The sequence below is a fragment of the Bombina bombina genome, chromosome 2 (genome assembly GCF_027579735.1).
Source record: "Bombina bombina isolate aBomBom1 chromosome 2, aBomBom1.pri, whole genome shotgun sequence".
In the NCBI taxonomy this organism is placed as follows: Eukaryota; Metazoa; Chordata; class Amphibia; order Anura; family Bombinatoridae; genus Bombina; species Bombina bombina.
In genome coordinates, this window is record NC_069500.1 from 1,187,561,141 (window position 1) to 1,187,587,090 (window position 25,950).

General features: G+C 38.2%; 1 protein-coding gene and 1 long non-coding RNA gene across 3 annotated transcripts in view; one reads left to right on the forward strand and one right to left on the reverse strand.

Moving 5' to 3' along the window:
- Window positions 1-11,319, forward strand: part of LOC128650165 (uncharacterized) — a 232,235-nt gene extending 220,916 nt beyond the window's left edge. Inside the window, exons 3-4 of the long non-coding RNA XR_008400728.1 lie at window positions 10,424-10,468; window positions 10,959-11,319. This is a non-coding gene — a long non-coding RNA (uncharacterized LOC128650165). The remainder of the gene's footprint in view (window positions 1-10,423; window positions 10,469-10,958) is intronic.
- Window positions 1-25,950, reverse strand: part of SORBS2 (sorbin and SH3 domain containing 2) — a 551,268-nt gene that overhangs the window by 267,840 nt on the left and 257,478 nt on the right. The gene's annotated exons all lie outside the window — the stretch shown is intronic.

Genomic DNA, 25,950 nt, shown 5'->3' on the forward strand with positions numbered 1-25,950 from the left:
ATTCTTTCATGTACATGGATCAGTCATCCTGTTCCCTTTGCAGAGAAACAGCCCCAAAGCATGATGTTGCCACCCCCATGCTTCACAGTAGGTATGGTGTTCTTTGGTTGCAACTCAGCATTCTCGCTTCTCCAAACACGACAAGTTGTGTTTCTACCAAACAGTTCTACTTTGGTTTCATCTGACCATATGACATTCTCCCAATCCACTTCTGGATCATCCAAATGCTCTCTACCATACTTCAGATGGGCCCGGACATGTACTGGCTTAAGCAGGGGGACACATCTGTCACTGCAGGATCTGAGTCCCTGGCGGCGTAGTGTGTTACTGATGGTAGCCTTTGTTACGTTGGTTCCAGCTCTCTGCAGGTCATTCACTAGGTCCCCCTGTGTGGTTCTGGGATGTTTTCTCACCGTTCTTGTGATCATTTTGACCCCACGGGGTGAGATATTGCGTGGAGCCCCAGATCGAGGGAGATTATCAGTGGTCTTGTATGTCTTCCATTTTCTAATAATTGCTCCCACAGTTGATTTCTTCACACCAAGCTGCTTGCCTATTGCAGATTCAGTCTTCCCAGCCCGGTGCCGGTCTACAATTTTGTTTCTGGTGTCCTTCGACAGCTCTTTGGTCTTCGCCATAGTGGAGTTTGGAGTGTGACTGTTTGAGGTTGTGGACAGGTGTCTTTTATACTGATAACAAGTTCAAACAGGTGTCATTAATACAGGTAATGAGTGGAGGACAGAGGAGCCTCTTAAAGAAGAAGATACAGGTCTGTGAGAGCCAGAAATCTTGCTTGTTTGTAGGTGACAAAATACTTATTTTCCACCATAATATGCAAATAAATTCTTTCCAAATCAGACAATGTGATTGTCTGGATTTGTTTCCACATTTTGTCTCTCATAGTTGAGGTATACATATGATGAAAATTACAGGCCTCTCTCATCTTCTTAAGTGGGAGAACGTGCACAATTGGTGGCTGACTAAATACTTATATATATATATATATATAGTAGCAGAAAGAAAGCATATTCTGCTATGTGGAGAACATTGAAATGTTAAATATTTACAGTAAATAGTAGTTAAACCTTTCTTAAAAATTAATATTGCATAAATATGCTTTAAAATGTTTTCACCTACTTAACAGCAAAGTGCTTCAATGCACATACATATATTATTATTCTTTATTTATAAAGCACCAACAGATTCCACAGCGCTGCCCGTGGGTACAAGAATAAAAGTACAACAGAGAAACAATACAATAAAAGATAAAATTTTACAGACAAATACAGGGGGAATTGAGGGCCCTATTCCAATATATATATATATATACACATACATTTTTAGACATGTATATGTATGTATCTCAACGTTAATGGAACACTAAACCCAAAAAAATTCTATCATGATTCAGGTAGATAATACAATTTTAAACAACATTCCAATTTACTTCTATTATTTTATTTGTTTCATTCTTTAGATATCTTTTGTTGAAGAAATAGCAATGCACATGGGTGAGCCAATCACACAGTGGCGGCTGGTGAATTTTTAGGATGGTGGTGCACAAGACCCGGCCCCTATGAGAAAGCCACGCCCCATTGAAAAGACACACCCTTTTAAAAAGCCACACCCCCTTTAAAAGCCACACCCCTTTGAGAAAGTCACGCCCCTCAAATGGCCCCACCCATTTGAACCAGCAGTGTTTTTGGTCATCGTCTTGTTGAAATATCCAGCCCCTGGGGTAACTTCAACTAAAGTTTGTGACTGATTCCTCAACATTATTCTCAAGTATCTGCTGATATTGAGTGGAATCCATGAGACCCTCAACAAGAATCCCAGTACAGGTCTTTGCAGGTGGTCTGTGGGCTGTTTTTGACCGTTCTCACCATCCTTTGCCTTTGCCTCTCCGATATTTTACTTGGCCTGCCACTTCTGGCTTAACAAGAACTGTGCCTGTGGTCTTCCATATCCTCACCATGCTCACTATGTTCCTCTTAGTGGACACTGACATCTTAAATCTTTGCAATAGCTTTTTGTAGCCTTCCTCTAAACCATGATGTTGAACAATCTTTGTTTTTAGGTCATTTGAGAGTTGTTTTGAGGCCCCCATGTTGCCACTCTTTAGAGGAGAGTCATAGAGAACAGCTTGCAATTGCCCACCTTAAAACCTTTTCTCATGATTGGATACACCTGTCTATGAAGTTTAAGGCTTAATGGGCTCACCAAATCAATTTTGTCTTCCAATTAATCAGTGCTAGGTAGTTACAGGTATTCAAATCAACAAAATAACAAGGGTGCCCAACAATGTTCCCTCTAATTTTGTTGAGAAGTGGGCGCCAAAAAATTTACCAGTGCAAATTTTGGGCAAGTGATCAAAATGTGTGCGCACTTGAAAACATAACACACATACACAAACCCACACACAGATATTCACATAACCCTCTCCCTCACATTCTCAAGCACACTCACACCCTCTCCCTCACATTCTCAAGCACACTCACACCCTCTCCCTCACATTCTCAAGCACATTCACACCCTCTCCCTCACATTCTCAAGCACACTCACACCCTCTCCCTCACATTCTCAAGCACACTCACACCCTCTCCCTCACATTCTCAAGCACACTCACACCTTCTCCCTCACATTCTCAAGCACACTCACACCTTCTCCCTCACATTCTCAAGCACACTCACACCCTCTCCCTCACATTCTCAAGCACACTCACACCCTCACAAGCTCTTAAACACACACAGCCACACACACTCACACAGAAAAACACACTAACCTCACACCCAGCAAACCAACATTTGGTTAGCAAACAATTTATCTAAACTGCAGAATCTAAAGTGTGCAAAAAAGCAAAGCAACAGTTCATGGGAGTCACTTATGCAGAAGTGACATAAGATTACCCTTAATCCTAAACCTAATGCAAACATTTTGTAAACTCTAATAGATAAGCATCTTATAAATCAAAGAAAAGAATAATAGAGTGGCGCTTGAAAAGCTAGAGGTGTACACTTGTTTTAAAATTAGTTCAGAAAATATAATATAATAAAATAAATATATTAATATAATCATTCATCCATCCAATTAATTCAAAACGCATGTTGTGGGCACAACTAAAAATGAGATGTTAATAATATTAAAAATCTGGATAGTATAAAAAGAAGATAAAGTCAATGATGTTGAAAAAAAGGATGCCTCTTGTATCCCAAAAAGATACTGAAAAAATATCCCAGCCCCAGGTGATAGTATAGAATCCTAGTCCGTAGTTACTTATTTCTCACATGTTTGTATAGGAGGAATATCCCAGTGTTTGAAAAAAATGAAGCTAGGCTAGCGGTGGTGTATTTGTAATCCACAGTGTCGCTCGTGGTCGTCTTATTATAAGCATTAGGGCCGTCAGATTGCCCGATAAAATATCCGTGTAAGGTCAGTGATAGCGGATATGTAAATAATAAGGGAGCCTTACCGGACCTCTGAAGTGGTGTTACGGGAGTTTCCATCAACATGCGCATCCCCATCTACCGCGATCATCACCCTGGGCCCTGCTCTTACAAAACTGAGCTCTGCTCTGCTGAGGCTTTTGGCGCTCCAAGATGCGCGGCCTTAATCGCGCTCATGATTAGAGGGAACATTGGTGCTGGGTAACTGCTGCAATTCAATAACAGCACAGGTCAGCTCTGTATGGCTAGAACGCCTGTTGATGCGGGGGAGGAGCTGGTGATACAGCCTATCAGAGCACAGGCTGAACTTGGCTTGAACATGTCCCTCCCCACTCGCACAGTTCAGCTTGTGCGATCAGGCATCAATATAGAATCGCTTTGAGGCTGGCCCAGATGCCTGCAGTGAACATAGACATCACTGACAGGCATGATATAGGGCTCTATCGCACGTGCGATTTTTTTAAAGAAACACACACAAAAAAATTTTTTTTTTATTTTATTTAAAAAAAAAACATCAGAATTTTATTTTTGGGGGTTAAAAATAAAATATAATTTTTCCAATAGGGGGCTATTGGAAAAATTATATTTTATTCAGCATAATTTTTTTTTTCTCAGCATCTGGCAAGGGGGCACGTGCGCAAGTGCACAAATGGAGGAGCCTCCACTGCAATCACACGAGGCATATATGTGCAGCCACCAATCAGCAGCTACTAATCCTATCTAGATATGCTTTTCAGCAACGAATATCAAGAGAATGAAGCAAATTAGATAATAGAAGTAAATTAGAAAGTTGTTTAAAATTGTATGCTCTTTCTAAATCATCAAAGAACAAATTTGGGTTTCATGTCCCTTTAAAGCCCTTTGACTGCCATCCCCCCCCCCCCTCTAAAACCTGACATTTTTATTAGATGGTGTTATTATAAGTGTAACTGTACTTTGTAATGTATTTGTGATGTGCTTTGTGCAACTTTTTTGTTTCGCGAAATAGTTAAAGGGACAGTCTAGGCCAAAATAAACTTTCATGATTCAGATAGAGCATGTAATTTTAAACAATTTTCCATTTTACTTTTATCACCAATTTTGCTTTGTTCTCTTGGTATTCTTAGTTGAAAGCTTAACCTAGGAGGTTCATATGCTAATTTCTTAGACCTTGAAGGCCACCTCTTTTCAGAATACATTTTAACAGTTTTTCACCACTAGAGGGTGTTAGTTCACGTATTTCATATAGATAACACTGTGCTCGTGCACGTGAATTTATCTGGGAGCAGGCACTGATTGGCTAAACTGCAAGTCTGTCAAAAGAACTGAAATAAAGGGGCAGTCTGCAGAGGCTTAGATACAAGATAATCACATAAGTTAAAAGTATATTAATATAACTGTGTTGGTTATGCAAAACTGGGGAATGGGTAATAAAGGGATTATCTATCTTTTAAAACAATAACAATTCTGGTGTAGACTGTCCATTTAACCGGAGCTCTGAAGTCACGGTAATCATTCTAGAGTAAATCACGATTGCACACAATTACTTTCAACTTGTAATACCAGCGGTAAGCCTGACAATCACAAACCCCTGCGATAAACCCCTTATCGCTCAGGTACAAACGTTTGCACTCCACTTGTAATCTAGCCCTTGTGATCTACTGTTTAGCACTTACAGATCTACAGGTTTTTAAACACTTACAGATCTACAGGTTTTTAGACAAAACTGTAGCGGGTTATGCCCATCTTAAAAAAATATATTCTGGTTACCCTTCTATTTAGATACTTTTAAAAGCATTTGACTTAACTGGTCAATGTGCAAATGTTACAGCGTCATTAAACAATTTCCAAATAGTTAATAGTACTTTTGTTGTCTATACTTAAATGGACAGTCTAAAAATTAAGCTTTTATGATTCAGATAGGGCATGCAATTTGAAAAAAACTGTCCAATTTACTTTTATCATTAAATTTGCTTTGGTTTTTTTTTTCAAATATCTTTTTATTGAATTTTTTAACATAAATAAAAAAGAAATAAAACATATTCAATATAGAAAACAGAAAAACAATCACCAGAAAAATAACACAAATACCTTGGTTGTTACCGTTAACATAATAACTAAAACACGATTTATCGACAAGGATCATCCCAGGTTTAAATGATATCCCTTAGGAGATCACTATTTTCCTTTATCTTCACATGCTTTTTTTATGAAATTCAAAAAGAAAATAACATAACAACCATTGCCATATATTACAATACCCTACAAACAATATTACAATATTACTAAGGTAAGAAAATCTGCGAGAAACACTTTACACTGTGTTTGGTTACATGACTGTAACTAACATAATCATCCGATCCATATCGTAATCATACTTCTAAATTTTAACATGGTTCATTCTTACATAAACACAAGAAAAAAAAAAAAAAAGAAATTCCCCCCCCTGTCTCCCAGAAACCCAGACCCGGCTCGTAAACATGATTCAAAAAGCAATATCCTCAGATCTTTAATAACTATTAGTATACTTCTCTGTATAGTGAAATCCATGACACTGGGAATTCACCTAGTAACACTAATTCTGCAAAGCTATCAGAGCTCAGAAAGGGATTCAATATGGATCTTTGAAGTTGACAAGGGTATGTTTTAATGATAGGGAGCCATCTTACTAGAAATGTTTTTTTTTTTTTTCCCCCTGTTAATTGCGTATGAAAGGATTCGAATATGATTTGGTTTTGTACTTCTCTAATAAAAGTGAAAAACTAGGGGCTGTTTTTCCCTTCCACACTTTCAATATCAAATACCTAGTCAATAAGATTATTGTATTTAATATATTTTCATGTAGGGGTTGATTATCTGAATGATTTTTAAGAAATATGATCTCTTCTAGGCCAAGAGAGATGTCCACCCTATAGGTTTTGTTGAGCCAAAAGATAACTTTTTTCCAGAATTGATTGATCTTTGGGCAGCTTCCAAACATATGCAAGATATCTGCTTTTGGGTGCATACAACGTGGGCAAAGAAATGTTTGCAATGGGAACATTCTTGTTAACCTAAATGGAGTATAATAATAATTATTCAATAGTTTTGTATGCGACTCTTTCCAATTTATTGAAATCTTACATTTACCTAAAGCCAAAAAGCTTGTCCTTATTTTTTCAGGGTTCATGTCGGGAAAATAAGGTATCCAGGTATCACATATTTTATCTAAGAAAATTTGACTTTGTTTAGCCAGCATTATATTATATATTAGTGAGATTGACGAGGTTCCCCCTGAGAATTTTTGGATATATGTTCTAATATCAGACCATGCACCATTTCTTTCCAGAACCCAGCGTTTACTATCGACAAAATGTCGTATTTGAAAATAAGCAAACAAGCTATTTCTAGGCAGATCAAATTGCGTTACAAGCGACTCGAATGAATGTGTCTGGCCAGAATCTAATAGGATTTGATAGACAAATTTCAGACCCTTCTCCTCCCAGGTTTTAAATACTGCCTGGCTAATTCCAGAATAATACATTCCGCATTACCTCTTATTGAAAGATATTCGGATATCCTATGATTTGCTCCAATTAGATAGCAAAATTTGCGCCATGCTATCACTACATTGTTAATGGAAATTAGATTACGTACATTTTCCGGAATTTCATCCGTAGGATTATGTAGAATAGCTTTCAGTGAATAAGGATAAATCATATAACTTTCAAGGTCAGTTGACGAAAACCAATTAGTTTCTGCTAACCAATCAAATGCAATTTTAACCAAAGCGGCCAGATTATAAAAACTAATATTAGGTAATGCAAAGCCCGCCATATTACGTTTTTGAGTTAATTTATTGAGAGAGATACGTGCTTTCCTACCCTGCCAGATAAATTTACTAAACATAGCATTTATTTTATTAATATCCGATTTTTTTAAAAGTAGAGAGAGATTCTGTAAGGGATATAAGAGCTGTGGGAAAATGATCGTTTTTACTAGGCTAACTCTTGCTGTTGTTGAAATAAAGGGGCAGTCTGCAGAGGCTTAGATACAAGATAATCACATAAGTTAAAAGTATATTAATATAACTGTGTTGGTTATGCAAAACTGGGGAATGGGTAATAAAGGGATTATCTATCTTTTAAAACAATAACAATTATGGTGTAGACTGTCCCTTTAACCGGAGCTATGAAGTCACGGTAATCATTCTAGAGTAAATCACGATTGCGCACAATTACTTTCAACTTGTAATACCAGCGGTAAGCCTGACAATCACAAACCCCTGCGATAAACCCCTTATCGCTCAGGTACAAACGTTTGCACTCCACTCGTAATCTAGCCCTTGTGATCTACTGTTTAGCACTTACAGATCTACAGGTTTTTAAACACTTACAGATCTACAGGTTTTTAGACAAAACTGTAGCGGGTTATGCCCATCTTAAAAAAATATATCCTTGTTACCCTTCTATTTAGATACTTTTAAAAGTATTTGACTTAACTGGTCAATGTGCAAATGTTACAGCGTCATTAAACAATTTCCAAATAGTTAATAGTACTTTTGTTGTCTATACTTAAATGGACAGTCTAAAAATCAAACTTTCATGATTCAGATAGGGCATGCAATTTGAAAAAAACTGTCCAATTTACTTTTATCATTAAATTTGCTTTGTTATCTTGCTATTCTTTATTTTAAGCTAAACCTAGTAAGGCTTGTTTGCTAATGTCTAAGCCCTTGATGGCTGCCTCTTATCTCAGTGCATTTTGACAGTTTTTCACAGCTAAACATCGCTGGCTCATGTGTGCCATATAGATAATATTGTGCTCACTCCTGTGGAATAATTTACGAGTCAGCACCGATTGGCTAAAATGCAAGACTGTCAAAAGAACTGAAATAAGGGGGCACTCTACAGAAGCATAGATAAAAGGTAATCAGTGACGTGTGGTGAGGTCAGTGGCTGGTGAGGCACTGGCTAGAATCACAGCCTGATAAACACACATATGAACCCAATAGGAGTTAAATAGTGGGATACTTAGTGGGATACTTAAAAGTCTGCAGAAACACTCAGGCACTCACAAACAAAAACATTCAAAGGCACGCACACAAACATTCACTCACAAACAGAAACACACACTCACACACAAACACACTCCTGAGACACACACACACACACACATTCAAAGAAACAAAAACACTCACAGACACTCACATAGAAAGACTCAGATACAAAGACACACAGAAACACAGACTAATAAACAAGAAGAAAAAAAAGGTATACTGTATACATAGATGCACAATAATATGCACTCATTGGATTTATAGAAATAAAAAGAAAAAATCTAATTTTGCTATTGTTTATTATTTTTTCCTTCAAATCTAGGAAGTGGCTATCATGCATCTGTACTATGCTTTATAGTTTATCTATACTGCTTTTATAGTCCGTTGGGTGTACTGGATCCATTTGGAATACTTTATCACATGCTTATAAAGCTGCTAAGCTTCTGTAAAACATATTTTTACCATTAAGCAACAATGCAGCAATTTTTATCAGTGCCCTTAGGCAACACACTGCTCCTTATGGTTCACAATACACAGCTGCCTAGGGATTCCGGGGAGAAGAAAAATCTGGTTATTTTATTTATTTTTAAACTTCAGTGGAAAGTCTGATTCTGGATAAGGAATGTGAGGTTTCATTATAAGTGATTTGGATTTCATTTAAACAAATAGATTTTAAACGAGTAGAATTTATTTCTTATATAAATTGCCTGTTCTAAAAAAATACTTTATTAGAAAAAACTGTGAGCCTTCTTTCTCTGGCAAAAATCCTTGGCGTTGTATTAAATTGATGCTCCTCTCTTGAAAAAAATACTTGTGTATTCATGTTGCTGTAGAGTAGTGTCCATGATCACCATCACAGCTGCGGCACATCAACCCCGGTAAACTATAAATATTCACAAATAAATTGTGCACAAACCTGCATTTCCTTTTATTCCCAATATTAATTTAAATGGTTTTGATAAAACATGTTAAAAAGAAAAAAAACAATGTGAAAAAGTATTTTATTTGGCTTTTTTAAGTTAGAATATGACACATGGTATTTTTTCAATAATGCAGACATTTTTTTTACTGCTATCACTACACTCCCACAATTTTCTGACACTCAGAAATTAAAAGTATAAATAAAAAATTGTGTTCAGTATAATTATATAATATTGTTTATGAATGCTTTTTAAAACAAATGTTATAAACAAGAAATACACTCTGAGGGGTTAAATGCTTGTAAAATAAATACTTTACCAAGGCTATCCCTCCTTAGCACCTCCATATGAGAGCTATCACAGCAGCAGTGAGAGCTAAGAGCAGCACATCCCAGTAATGCACTGCCGATCTGACAGCTCTGCCCTCTTAAAACCACAGCTGCTGTTTGCTGCTTGCAGAAGTTTGTAAAAAAGCATAGCCAGGCAGCCGGCAGGCAAAATAGAGCTAAGACTGCTGCTACCCTGCATTGCACGCTCTAGCAGCCCTCTACATAGGGAACTGTATAATTGGAACTCTGCCCCGCCCATACAGGACACACAGTGCAGAGCGGAGAGAGGTACTAAAATAATTACCTCTCCTGCTGCTCCAGACATTGTGCTCAAAACAAAAATTGCTGTGCACAATTTTAAGTGGAAAGGCAGCTGCAGCACTATATTTCTGCTGCCCAGATTTCCCTTCTATTAGTTCCCACCCACATCACAGCTTGTCAGTGCTTATCGTACACTAACACTGTCACGCCCAAGAGGTATGAGAGCTGCCTCACTTAGGGCTTTTTCCTGATTGGCTTAATGCTGAAAAGTGACTCCTGACCTGACAGACAGTGGGCAGGCACTCAAAACAGCACCTTCTAAGTTGTTGTGCAATCAAGGGAGGCTGAGCTTGTAGCTGCCTCTCCCCATGTATTGAAAGCTAAGGTCGGAAAATTTGGTATGTTTTTTTTATTTTACTTTAACATTATTTTTTTTTCTTCTTTTCATGACAGGTGAGGCTAAACCTCCACTGCATGTCCCTGAAAATAATCACTGAGGTAAAAAGTATATTAATATAACAATGTTGATTGTGCAAAACTGGGAAATGGGTATTAAAAGGGATTATCTATCTTTTTAAACAATAACAATTCTGGAGTAGACTGTCCTTTTAAGTACACTTTGCATACCTTGAAAAGTTTTTAAAAGTATATAAATATTTTGCTTGCATTTATTTATTCCCTTTTCAAACAATAACCGAAAGAAGATATTTATACAATATATATGAGCTAGTAACAGCTTATTTAAACGAGACAAGAACATTCCAGTGGTATTTTTGTTTAGTGGTAAAGGAAGACTGTTACTAATCTGTAGAGTTCTCCATTTTACCTACACTTAAATTGTCTGCAGGGTATATTATTTGCCATCCAACAAACTATTGTCAGTATATTCACCGGGGAACTGGATTGGATGAAGACTTGCTATTTGTGTGCAACTGGAATGTAAGCCTTTTCTCCACAAAATCCAAATTACTCAATTGTTTTTTTCTAGAATGTTCCTGGTTTTAAATTGACACTACATCTCCTTATGCTATACCTCCTCCTCTCATCTGGAATTTAATTTCACTGATCCATGCTTCCCTTTGGATGTCTAATGCTCATAAACATCTCTGAGAATCATCATGTCTCCTGCAAGGTTTGCAAATTAGCTAACACCATGACTCCCTGCATTCTAATAATTGGAAATGCTCCTGTAAACGAAAATCTGGAGTCATCTAAATATAAGTATACATCACTTATTTAGAAGGTTTACTGGCTAGATAAACATCTGATTTAGTTTGTATCTTGCTTTTCTGCTTGAAACTCTATTGATCTACTGCAAAAAGAATGGCAATAAAAATACACCAAACTAACTGTGTTTATTTTTATTAATATACATAATATTTCTCACCAGAAATTATAATTGTTCTGTTAATTTTCATTAAATATTAAAGGACCATTACTTTATAATTAAATAATCAACAAATACAAGATGTTTTCCTCATTAAATTGGAAGTTTCCATCATTTCTCTGTCCCATGTATCATGTGACACCCATCAGCCAACAACAGATTTAGATAAGTAGATGAGCTTTGAACTCATTGTCTTCAACAAAGGAAACCCACAAATGAAAATTTATTTTTAGCTTTCCTACCTTCATGTTGCTTTAACTTTTTAAATAGAATTTCAATGAGATGGTATAGTTGTTAAATTACTAGTATAAAATTAGCAGGTTAAAAGGGATATGATATATGGCAAAGTGTTTGACTGGGAAGTGCTCCAATGTATATACATTATATATGTATAAATGTGTATATAAATAAATATATATACTGTATATATATATATATATATATATATATATATATATATAAAAATGAAGGAAAAGGCCGCAACCAGGCTACGCTCAACAATAAAACCAAACTTTATTAGAAGAAATTAAGACATACACCAGGAAGTGAAAGAATCTGACGCGTTTCACGATGCATATGGGCGCTTAGTCATAGATCATATATAATGTGTATATTTATTTATATGTGTAAATATGTATGTATGTATATATATATATATATATGTGTACATATGTAGTTATGCATTTATATGTGTTGCTTCATTGACTCTTAGGGGGGAATACTTGAACGCACACGGAATATTCTAAGTTCGGCTTTTTGCGCACGACGGCTTAATAAGCGAGTGAAGACCACTTACTTTCTACTCATAATATGAATGCAACACGATGACCGCAAAAGCTTACTTCTAACGCAGATAAAGGGATATTAAACACTCAATAAATGCTTGATAGAATGATGCATTCAAAGAAAAACAATTTATGCTTACCTGATAAATTCCTTTCTCCTGTAGTGTAGTCAGTCCACGGGTCATCCATTACTTATGGGATATTAACTCCTCCCTAACAGGAAGTGCAAGAGGATCACCCAAGCAGAGCTGCTATATAGCTCCTCCCCTCTACGTCATACCCAGTCATTCGACCGAAAACCAAACGAGAAAGGAGAAACTATAGGGTGCAGTGGTGACTGGAGTAAAATTTAAAATTTAGACCTGCCATAAAAAACAGGGCGGGCCGTGGACTGAATACACTACAGGAGAAAGGAATTTATCAGGTAAGCATAAATTATGTTTTCTCCTGTTAAGTGTAGTCAGTCCACGGGTCATCCATTACTTATGGGATACCAATACCAAAGCTAAAAGTACACGGATGACGGGAGGGACAGGCAGGATCTTTAACGGAAGGAACCACTGCCTGAAGAACCTTTCTCCCCAAAACAGCCTCCGAAGAAGCAAAAGTGTCAAATTTGGAAAATTTGGAAAAAGTATGAAGAGAAGACCAAGTTGCAGCCTTGCAAATCTGTTCAACAGAGGCCTCATTCTTAAAGGCCCAAGTGGAAGCCACAGCTCTCGTAGAATGAGCTGTAATTCTTTCAGGAGGCTGCTGTCCAGCAGTCTCATAGGCTAAACGTATTATGCTACGAAGCCAGAAAGAGAGAGAGGTAGCAGAAGCTTTCTGACCTCTCCTCTGTCCAGAATAAACGACAAACAGGGAAGAAGTTTGGCGAAAATCTTTAGTTGCCTGTAAATAAAATTTCAGGGACCGGACTACGTCTAGATTGTGTAGAAGTCGTTCCTTCTTTGAAGAAGGGTTAGGACACAATGAAGGAACAACAATCTCTTGATTGATATTCCTGTTAGTGACTACCTTAGGTAAGAACCCAGGTTTAGTATGCAGAACTACCTTGTCTGAATGAAAAATCAGATAAGGAGAATCACAATGTAAGGCCGATAACTCAGAGACTCTTCGAGCCGAGGAAATAGTCATTAAAAACAGAACTTTCCAAGATAACAGCTTGATATCAATGGAATGAAGGGGTTCAAACGGAACACCCTGTAAAACGTTAAGAACTAAGTTTAAGCTCCACGGTGGAGCAACAGTCTTAAACACAGGCTTAATCCTGGCCAAAGCCTGACAAAAGGCCTGAACGTCTGGAACTTCTGACAGACGTTTGTGTAAAAGGATTGACAGAGCTGAGATCTGTCCCTTTAAAGAACTAGCAGATAAACCCTTTTCTAAACCTTCTTGTAGAAAAGACAATATCCTAGGAATCCTAACCTTACTCCATGAGTAACTCTTGGATTCGCACCAATGTAAGTATTTACGCCATATTTTATTCCTAGCCTGTATTAAGGTATCAATTACTGACTCCGAAAATCCACGCTTTTCATGCAGTCAGCTTCAGAGAAATTAGATTTTGATGTTTGAAAGGACCCTGAATTAGAAGGTCCTGTCTCAGAGGCAGAGACCAAGGTGGACAGGATGACATGTCCACTAGATCTGCATACCAGGTCCTGCGTGGCCACGCAGGCGCTATTAGAATCACCGATGCTCTCTCCTGTTTGATCCTGGCAATCAATCGAGGAAGCATCGGGAAGGGTGGAAACACATAAGCCATCTTGAAGTTCCAAGGTGCTGTCAGAGCATCTATCAGAGCCGCTCCCGGGTCCCTGGACCTGGACCCGTAACAAGGAAGCTTGGCGTTCTGGCGAGACGCCATGAGATCCATATCTGGTTTGCCCCAACGCCGAAGTATTTGGGCAAAGACCTCCGGATGAAGTTCCCACTCCCCCGGATGAAAAGTCTGGCGACTTAGGAAATCCGCCTCACAGTTCTCCACGCCTGGGATGTGGATCGCTGATTGGTGGCAAGAGTGAGACTCTGCCCAGAGAATTATCTTTGAGACTTCCATCATCGCTAGGGAACTCCTTGTCCCTCCTTGATGGTTGATGTAAGCCACAGTCGTGATGTTGTCCGACTGAAACCTGATGAACCTCAGAGATGCTAGCTGAGGCCAAGCTAGAAGGGCATTGAAAACTGCTCTTAATTCCAGAATGTTTATGGGAAGGAGACTCTCCTCCTGAGTCCATGATCCCTGAGACTTCAGGGAATTCCAGACAGCGCCCCAACCTAGCAGGCTGGCGTCTGTTGTTACAATCGTCCAATCTGGTCTGCTGAAGGGCATCCCCTTGGACAGATGTGGCCGAGAGAGCCACCATAGAAGAGAATTTCTGGTCTCTTGATCCAGATTCAGCATAGGGGATAAATCTGAGTAATCCCCATTCCACTGACTTAGCATGCACAACTGCAGTGGTCTGAGATGCAGGCGTGCAAAGGGAACTATGTCCATTGCCGCTACCATTAAACCGATTACCTCCATGCATTGAGCCACTGACGGGTGTGGAATGGAATGAAGGACACGGCAAGCATTTAGGAGTTTTGTTAACCTGTCCTCTGTCAGGTAAATTTTCATTTCTACCGAATCTATAAGAGTCCCTAAGAAGGGAACTCTTGTGAGTGGCAATAGAGAACTCTTTTCTTCGTTCACCTTCCACCCATGTGACCTTAGAAATGCCAGTACTAACTCTGTATGAGACTTGGCAGCTTGGAAACTTGACGCTTGTATCAGAATGTCGTCTAGGTACGGAGCTACCGATATTCCTCGCGGTCTTAGTACCGCCAGAAGAGAACCCAGAACCTTTGTGAAGATTCTTGGAGCAGAAGCTAACCCGAAGGGAAGAGCTACAAACTGGTAATGCCTGTCTAGGAAGGCAAACCTTAGGTACCGGTAATGATCCTTGTGAATCGGGATGATCATGGGTAAGATTGTCCGAATAGTTTCCATTTTGAACGATGGAACTCTTAGGAATTTGTTTAGGATCTTTAAATCCAAGATTGGTCTGAAGGTTCCTTCCTTCTTGGGAACCACAAACAGATTTGAGTAAAACCCTTGTCCGTGTTCCGACCGCGGAACCGGGTGGATCACTCCCATTAGTAAAAGATCTTGTACACAGCGTAGAAACGCCTCTTTCTTTATCTGGTTTGTTGACAACCTTGAAAGATGAAATCTCCCTTTTGGAGGAGAAGCTTTGAAGTCCAGAAGATATCCCTGAGATATGATCTCTAACGCCCAGGGATCCTGGACATCTCTTGCCCAAGCCTGGGCGAAGAGAGAAAGTCTGCCCCCCACTAGATCCGTTTCCGGATCGGGGGCCCTCACTTCATGCTGTCTTAGGGGCAGCAGCAGGTTTTCTGGCCTGCTTGCCCTTGTTCCAGGTCTGGTTAGGTTTCCAGCCCTGTCTGTAGCGAGCAACAGTTCCTTCCTGTTTTGGAGCGGAGGAAGTTGATGCTGCTCCTGCCTTGAAGTTGCGAAAGGCACGAAAATTAGACTGTCTAGCCCTTGGTTTGGCTCTGTCTTGAGGCAGGGCATGTCCCTTACCTCCAGTAATGTCAGCGATAATTTCTTTCAAACCGGGCCCGAATAAGGTCTGCCCCTTGAAAGGTATGTTAAGCAATTTAGATTTAGAAGTCACATCAGCTGACCAGGATTTAAGCCACAGCGCTCTGCGCACCTGAATGGCGAATCCGGAGTTCTTAGCCGTAAGTTTAGTTAAATGTACTACGGCATCAGAAATAAATGAATTAGCTAGCTTAAGGACTCTAAGCTTGTCTGTAATCTCATCCAATGTAGCTGAGCTAATGGTCTCTTCCAGAGACTCAAACCAGAACCAAGGGGTTGCAATATAAAACCTTGTTGAACAAACATTTTCTTAAGGTAACCCTCTAACTTTTTATCCATTGGATCTGAAAAAGCACAGCTATCCTCCACCGGGATAGTGGTACTCTTAGCTAAAGTAGAAACTGCTCCCTCCACCTTAGGGACCGTCTGCCATAAGTCCCGTGTGGTGGCGTCTATTGGAAACATTTTTCTAAATATAGGAGGGGGTGAGAAAGGCACACCGGGTCTATCCCACTCCTTGTTAACAATTTCTGTAAGCCTTTTAGGTATAGGAAAAACGTCAGTACACGTCGGTACCGCAAAATATTTATCCAGCCTACATATTTTCTCTGGGATTGCAACCGTGTTACAATCATTCAGAGCCGCTTATACCTCCCCTAGTAACACACGGAGGTTCTCAAGCTTAAATTTAAAATTTGAAATGTCTGAATCCAGTTTATTTGGATCAGATCCGTCACCCACAGAATGAAGCTCTCAGTCTTCATGTTCTGCAAATTGTGACGCAGTATCAGACATGGCCCTAGTATTTTCAGCGCACTCTGTTCTCACTCCAGAGTGGTCGCGTTTACCCCTAAGTTCTGGCAATTTAGATAAAACTTCAGTCATAACATTAGCCATGTCTTGCAAGGTGATTTGTAATGGCCGCCCTGATGTACTTGGCGTCACAATATCACGCACCTCCTGAGCGGGAGATGCAGGTACTGACACGTGAGGAGAGTTAGTCGGCATAACTTCCCCCTCGTTGTCTGGTGAAATTTTCTTTACATGTACAGATTGGCTTTTACTTAAAGTAGCATCAATGCAATTAGTACACAAATTTCTATTGGGCTCCACATTGGCCTTTGAACATATTGCACAAAGAGATTCCTCTGTGTCAGACATGTTTAAACAAACTAGCAATTAAACTAGCAAGCTTGGAAAATACTTTTCAAATAAAATTACAAGCAATATAAAAAACGTTACTGTGCCTTTAAGAAGCACACAAAAAACTGTCACAGTTGAAATAACATGAACCGGATTAGTTATAGAAACCAAATTTTCACATTAAATTTATTAATTTAGCAAAGGATTGCACCCACTAGTAAATGGATGATTAACCCCTTAATACCAAAAAAACGGATAACAATAAAAATATATACGTTTTTATCACAGTCAAAGCACAGTCTCACAGGTCTGCTGTGAGTGATTACCTCCCTCAAAACTAGTTTTGGAGACCCCTGAGCTCTGTAGAGACGTCCTGGATCATGCAGGGAGAACAGGAAGACTTGTGACTGAATTTTTACTGCGCAGTAAAAGCGCCAAAATAGGCCCCTCCCACTCATACTACAACAGTGGGGAAGCTCAGTAAACTGATTTTATTCAAAACAAACGACAGCCATGTGGAAAAATAATGCCCATGAAAAAAATTTCACCAAGTACCTCAGAGAAAAAACGATTAACATGCCAGTAAACGTTTTAAATATAAATATATGAGATGTTAATAAAAAGCCTGTTGCTAGTCGCTTTCACTGCAGAGAGGCTATAAGTTACATATATACAGTATTTTCTTAGTGAAGTGCCATTCCCCAGAAATACTTCAGTGCAAACATACACACATATCAGCCTGATACCAGTTACTACTACTGCATTTAAGGCTGTACTTACATTATATCGGTATTAGCAGTATTTTCTCAGTCAATTCCATTCCTTAGAAAATAATATACTGCAACATACCTCCTTGCAGGTGAACCCTGCCCGCTGTCCCCTGTTCTGAAGTTACCTCGCTCCTCAGAATGGCCGAGAACAGCAAATGGATCTTAGTTACGTCCGCTAAGATCATACACAACTCAGGTAGATTCTTCTTCTAATGCTGCCTGAGAAAAAACAACACACTCCGGTGCTGTTTAAAATAACAAACTTTTGATTGAAGAAATAAAAACTAATTTTAATAACCACAGTCCTCTCACACGTCCTATCTATTAGTTAGGTGCAAGAGAATGACTGGGTATGACGTAGAGGGGAGGAGCTATATAGCAGCTCTGCTTGGGTGATCCTCTTGCACTTCCTGTTAGGGAGGAGTTAATATCCCATAAGTAATGGATGACCCGTGGACTGACTACACTTAACAGGAGAAAGATTATTTTGAGAATAACATGAAGATTAATTTTTTTAAAGTTTCATTAGCTGTTTAAATATTGACATTATAAGAGTTAAGTTTTAATGTCTATAAAACAATGAGGGCTGCCTGCTATGTTGTAACTTAGGTTGATTTCTCTGCTGTGGCCAATCAGGGATAGTTATAAATAGGTCACTAGAGTGGGCAGCCAATGGCTGTGTGGGATATAACAGTATTTGCACTTTTATTTCCAACAGGAACTGAAAAGCTCACAATTTCAGAATGGTATTACAGGAAAGGGGAACAAAAGAAAAAACGAGAAAGAGAGAGAGAAAGAGAGAGAGAGAGAGAGAGAGAGAGAAAGAGATTTTTTGTTGTGTTTATATATATATATATATATATATATATATAATATATATTATCATTTTATATTACTATCTTAAAATGTTTAATGTCCCATTAACACTCGAGCGGGAGCGTTAAATAGCGCTCCACTCGTAATCTGGCCCATTATATTTATTGTGTTAATGACACAAATAAAACAAAAAAAACATTCACAATATAACTAGATTTAGTAAATCAAGGTGTAAGAACACTATATAGCCAAAAGTATCTGGACACTTGACAATCATTTCAATATGGGCTTGTTGGACATCCCATTCCAAAACCATAGGCATTAATATGGAGTTGGCCCCCCTTTTATGGTTACAACAGCTGACACTCTTCTTGGTATTCTTTCCACAAGATTTCGGAGTCTGTGGAACATGTTCAATGGGGCTGAGGTCAGGGCTCTGTACAGTCCACTTGATTTCCTCTACACCAAACTCGTCAAACCATTTCTTCATTGACCTTGTTTTGTGCACATGCTAGAACAGGAAAGTACCTTCCATAGATTGTTGCTGCAGAATTTGATTAATTACTCCAGAGAACATGATTCTGCTGCTTCAGTCTCCAGTGGCAGCATGCTTTACACCACTTCAGCTGACGTTTGGTATTGTGCATGTTGATAAGAGGCTTGTTTACAGCTGCCCAGACATGAAAATCAATTTTATTAAACTCTAGACGCACATTTCTTGTACTGATGTTGATTCTAGAGGCAATTTGGAACTCTGTAGTGAGTGATGGAACAGATTATAAGTGATTTTTATTCGCTTCATGCTTCAGCAGATGTCTTCCACTTTGTGGTTAGGCTTTTGTTGCTCCTAGACACTTCAACTTCACAATAATAGCACTTACTGATGACTGGGGAAGATCTAGAAGGGCAGAAATTCCACAAACTGACTTGTGGTAAAGGTGCATCCTATAACAGTGCCACATGTAAAGTCACTGAACTCTTCAGTGTGATTCACTGTACTCAGTTTAACTCTCTGTGTGTATTAAACCAGACGTGGACTCCTTGCTCAGTGTGCTTAGAGGAATATGGCTACACCTCACTGACGAGGCCCAATAAAGGCTGAAACGATCATCTTGGGTAGATGCGTTCGTTGTTCAGAGAGGAATTGTCTGGTATTTCATTGCTGGACTGACTGTAATAGGCGGGATCAGACTGATATACTACAGGAAAGTTCTACTCTGTGAAAATAATTACTGGGCTAAAACGAAGCTGCACCAAGTAGTTAATCGCATTAGAACAGGTTAACAATTCTATTGAGCTGGTTGTTCGTTTCTGAGAGTGCCCTTCTCTCTGGGTGTTTTATGACTCACTGTACTGCCAATGTCTATGAAGCTCCATGTCTTTGTGCTGTATTGTGTGCACCTGTTAACAATGGGTGTGGCTGAAACATCTGGACTCCGTAATAGTAGGAGTATCCACATACATATCCATTACTAGGAAATTCAATAATAATCTATTCCTGGGAATGTTGAGTAACACTCAATGCCTAAGTGGAATTGGTCACTGTTAAGTAAATCTCAACCACATGCAAGTTATTTCTTATCTACAAAACATTTCTAATTTGCACTTTTATATCAAACTAGAGCAAGCAGGGATGCTGATGAGCCAGACACACATTGTTTAGGAGTCAGATAATGCTGTTTGTATGCTAATATGTGTAAAATAATCTTAACCCAAGCACCAGAAGTAAAACTCTGTTAGTTGTGGATTCTTGACTCTAGGGATTTGGGAAGCCCTGGGGTAAGGAATAAGATCCAGGGAGGATGAGAGAAAGGGTGGTGTGGAAACTGAGACATTCCTGACTGTCAGCACAACGTTTTATACCATTATATTTATTTTAATGCATCAAGCAAACCAACACAAGTTCGCATTTACATGTCCAGCACTGAAACAGCTTAGACTGATCACTTTGAGAACCGCTATAGTATTAAACAATTAGGTAAAAAACTGTATCACTCTCATTGCCTCCGGCCAGGATTTGTTATTTGGCATTCATGATGCTTATCAGCACTCGCCAGTTTTATTTTCCTGCTGCGAGTCACATATGTTTTATTCTCTCAGGAAAACTTAGAAGCAAAAAGGTAGAATAGATTTCTGTGCTTATACATTGCTTATGAAGTAAATCCTTTATATATATATTTTTTTAATCACTGGCATAAAATAACACACACACACATATATATATATAGCTAAGTCGAATGGGGAGCACAAAGCACAGCACAAGATTTATTAAGCTGTGAAAGATATAATTTTTTGTGAAAATTATCAGTATAACAGAGGAATTGCAAAGGAAACTTTCTAATTATTGAAGATGGACTAAAGGCAGTTTAAGAACACTACTCAGCAGGTTAAATAAAATGAGTATCAATTCACTATTAGAGACCTAGATTCACCAATCATGCAAATAATTCACCAGGAAGTCATATCACTCCATCTTCTATAGTTCTATGACGTTTACACTCACTAGGAGTTCTATGGATCAAGGGGACTGAACAGAACAATTACTTTAAAACCAAGAGTATCAGAAAATATGGAGAATATTTATTCAATGAAATAGATCCCAGAGACTCAATAAAATATAATAAAATAAGTATGAAGCCATCCATAATAACCAGTATTAATTTAATATATGCTTTTTTATCAACTACATTTTTATACCAGCCTGTTTAATGTAATCAATGTAAAGCAGAGTTTCTTATTTGCCATACAAGCCACGTGTATATACTGTATAAAGACACAAGCCATACAGCCATACTTTAGCTGTATATGGGTCCTTTCCTTATGTAGTTGCTATGTGATTTAGAGAAAGCCCTCTAAAAGGATGTATAACTATTATATTTACACTGTATCTCAAAACTAGATTTGCTTTCACATTTATCTGCAGAGAAAATAACAGTTTGTGTCTAAGGATGTTTATTTCGGAGCATAATTATGTTCACTAATGTGGGAAAGAGAATATTACTGACTAATAATATTGCAGGCTTAGTAACCTTCTGAATCTTAATCTGCTGCTTAAGGCAACAATGTGAACATAGGAGCTGGCGTGTTGGTTTTTTCATATAATAAAAAAAGCATATAGAGAATGAATTGTCTTCCTATAACCACCATAGATATTTAGAAGATAAATTATTCCTGAAGATTTAAGAACTGAGTAACAGCTGCCAAAAAGGAGAGAAAAATAGCAACCTGACAGTTATTGGTTTTGGTAAATGAAAAGCCCCTATATTGCTACAGGGAAAAAACAAACAGAAAATCTCTCAATATCTGCTAAACATTTGACATTAATTTTTGAAAAAAACATTAATTGTTTAGTTCAAAATTAAACCTTAACCCCTTAGTGACCAGACCATTTTTCAATTTTCTTACCCTTAAAAGGACATGAAACCCAAAACATTTCTTTCAGACAGAACATACAGTTTTAAACATCCTTCTTATTTACTTCCTTCTCTTCTTATGCTTTGCTAAAAGGTTTATTTAGGTAAGCTCAGGAGCAGCAAAGAACCTAGGTTCTAGCTGCTGCTTGGTGGTTGCATACAAATACCAACTGTCATTGGCTCTCCCATGTGTTCAGTTAAAAACCAGCAGTGCATTGCTCCTCCTTCAACAAATGATACCAAGAGAATGAAGCAAATTTGATAATAGAAGTAAATTGGAAAGTTGTTTAAAATTGTATGTTCTACCTTAATCATGAAAGAACATTTTTGGGTTTCATGTCCCTTTAAATACCAGCGCTATTTTTACATTTCTGTGGTGTTTGCGTTTAGCTGTAATTTTCCTCTTACTCATTTACTGTACCCACACATATTATATACAGTTTTTCTCTCCATTAAATTGACTTTCTAAAGATACTATTATTTTCATCATATCCTATAATTTACTATATTTTTTTCATAAATAGAAAAAAAACCCACTTTTTCTAACTTTGACCCCCAAAATCTGTTACACATCTACAACCACCAAAAAACAACCATGCTAAATAGTTTCTAAATTTTGTCCTGAGTTTAGAAATACCCAATGTTTACATGTTCTTTGCTTTTTTTGCAAGTTATAGGGCCATAAATACAAGTAGCACTTTGCTATTTCCAAAACATTTTTTTTTTTTTCAAAATTAGCGATAGTTACATTGGAACACTGATATCTGTCAGGAATCCCTGAATAGCCCTTCACATGTATATATATATTTTAGTAGACAACCCAAAGTATTGATCTAGGCCAATTTTGGTATATTTCATGCCACCATTTCACCGCCAAATGCGTTCAAATAAAAAAATTGTTAACTTTTTCACTAACTTTAGGTTTATCACTGAAATTATTTACAAACAGCTTGTGCAATTATGGCACAAATGGTTGTAAATGCTTCTCTGGGATCCAGTTCAGAAATGGCAGACGACATTTATGGCTTTGGAATTACTTTTTAATAATTAGATGGCCGCTAAATGTTGCTGCGCACCACACTTATGCCCAGCAGTTAAGGGTTTAATTAGGTAGCTTGTAGGGTTAATTTTAGCTTAAGTGTAGAGATCAGCCTCCCACCTGACACATCCCACCCCATGATCCCTCCCTGACCCCCCTCAAACAGCTCTCTTTTCTCCCCCACCTCACAATTGTCTTTCCCCAGCCTTTGAGCCCCTACGGCTGCAGGTTCTCACAAGAGAACCTGCACGCCATATTTAAAGGGATATTACAGCCAAAATTGGAAACCACATGGGTGCATTTCGGTATTGAACAGAAGCAATTTTGTAATGCATGTAATACATGCATTAGCAAAAATGCTTATAATAAAAGCTATAGCTGTTTTAAAAGTGTATTTAAATATGCACAGTGCACCAGCATTTTAAACACAGCAGTTGCTCAGAGAACCTAAAGTGCTTGTACCAACTAGTAATGACTCAATTTGTTAATTGATGACATGATACATGCCCCACCGATGATCTGTGCAGCTGCATTGTTTAAAATGTGGGTGCAGTGACAATATCTAGCTATGCTTTACATGCAGAGAAAAATGTTATCACCAAAACAGTGATAACTTTTACTAGAAGCATTTTTGCCAATACATGTATATTGCAAATATATTTCTATTCAAAGATTTAATAAATCTGTGTACATTTAAATTTTGACTAGAATGTCCCTTTCCTAACCTTTCCCCACTTCTAAAGTGGCGAAAAACAATCTCTGCGGTCTAGTCCGACCTGGGAGATTGACAGCTCCTGCCCACGAGTGATTTGTACGGGGCAGGGGGTAGGATTGCACGCAAGCACAAAATAGCGCCAGAGGCGAGCTGTGGCAGACAGGGGCACGTATGTGCGCCCCTGTCCGCCTCAGCTTTATAAATCACCCCCTAAGTACTGGCACAAAAATTCTGCCAGTACTAAAATAAGGCATTTTTTTATATTGATTCTGCAGTTAGATTCCCCCCCCCTTAGCCCCCAACTTCCCTGATCCCCCCAAACAGCTCTCTAACCCTCCCCCCTCAAGCTATTTGCCGCCATCTTGGGTACTGGCAGCTCAGAGTTTTCAAATGGCTTCCAGCGTTTGAAAACACTGAGAAAGTGCAGGGTACGTCCTTGGTCCTTAAGGACCAGTTTTTGTAGGACGTACTGTGCACGTCCTTGGTCGTTAAGGGGTTAATGGGATATGAAACCCAACTATTTTTCTTTCATGATTCGGATAGAGCATGCAATTTTAAGCAACTTATCAAATTTTCTTCGTTATTTTGGTATCTTTATTTGAAAAGCAGGAATGTAAGCTAAATGTCGCCACCAATAAGCAAGCACTAGCCAGGAACCAAAAATGGTCCGGCTCCTAAGCTTACATTTCTGCCTTTTCAAATAAAGATACCAAGAGAATTAAGAAAACTGTATAATAGGCGTAAATTAGAAAGTTGCTTAAAATTGCATGCTCTATCTGAATCATGAAAGAAAGCATTTGCATTTCATATCGCTTTTAAAAATTAAAAATTGAATGCGGCTTCTCAGACTTTAATGTACAGTTCTTTGGAATAATGTTTCCAACGTTATATTATAAAAGAAATGTTACAGTATCAAATGCTAAAACTTGTTTTGTAGAAAAATCTGAATGGCAGAATGATAATTGTTTTGCCATTTGACTGCCAAAATTCCAACATTAAAGTGATGGTAAGCTCTGCCCTTTATAAAATCAGACCTGGAATGTTAGTGATATTTTAGATGGAGTTTAATTATATCAGTTGTAATAAAGATGCGCTATAACTTACTTTTTAATATAGATGTAAAACTCAAATACCCCGCTCTCCACTGCCAACATGAAAAGTCAATTTTTCTGTGAGCTAATGGTATGAATTGTTGTCCAATCATATGGCACTTTTGTTGTAGCTAGAGTGCTGATTGGAGAACAATTCAAACCGTTAGCTCACCGAAAAAATGACGATGTCAGCAGTGCAGGGCGGGGTATTTGAATTTTATATCTATATTAAAAAGTAAGTTATAGTGCATCTTCATTACAACTGATTAATATAACTGTCTAAAAATCACTAACATTCCATACCTGATTTTATAAAGGGCAGAGTTTACCATCACTTTAACTCATTAATAATTAAAGGTAGAATCAGTAAAATGTTTACAAAAGAACACATTAAAAACATATTTTATACTGACCTAACGAGTAGGAATATGTCTTTTATATATTCTCTGGTGATATGTGAATACCATATATTATCACTTGTAGGCAATGAGAAGCCCAGACTATCTGTAAGACTATATATGATAATACAAAGCTTAAGGGGCATTTGTTTATCATGTACACATATTTAAATGGTCCTTAACCCCTTAATGACCACAACGTACCCTTACGTTGCTGGTCGTTAAGGTATTGTCTGCCTCTAATAGCTTGCTATTAGCGCAAGACCCTCCCTCCTGCTCTCTTGCTAAAGTAGTGTGGTCTATCTGCTGCCCCCATAGAAAGACCAGCGACGTACAGGGTATGTCACTGGTCATTAAGGGGTTACATGGCTAAAAGGACATAAATGTGACAGTGTATTCCAATATCATTCTGACACATTTTTACATTATGCTTTAGTTTGCCCATTTGATCCTTTACAAGGTCATTGGTGATCTGGTGCTCAGCCACACACTAGTACAGATGCATGGCACAGTATCACAAAGAATCCCAGATACATCCTTTCTTGCTCTTTATCACTATAGCCTACAAGCTTACACTACTCAGAAACATCTGTATCTCATTCAACCTACATATGTTATTGAATGTCATTTTCAAACATGTCTGTTAAATAACCAGCAAGGCTTTAGGACACAAAACTCCTCAGCCACAATAGGTTTATGACACCAAAACCCAAAGCAATGCTTGAAATGCACCTATGGAAGAGCCAACATATTTTACATTAAAATAGACAAATACTTATTGTTATTGCAAGGACTCCAGGCAATTTATATCTT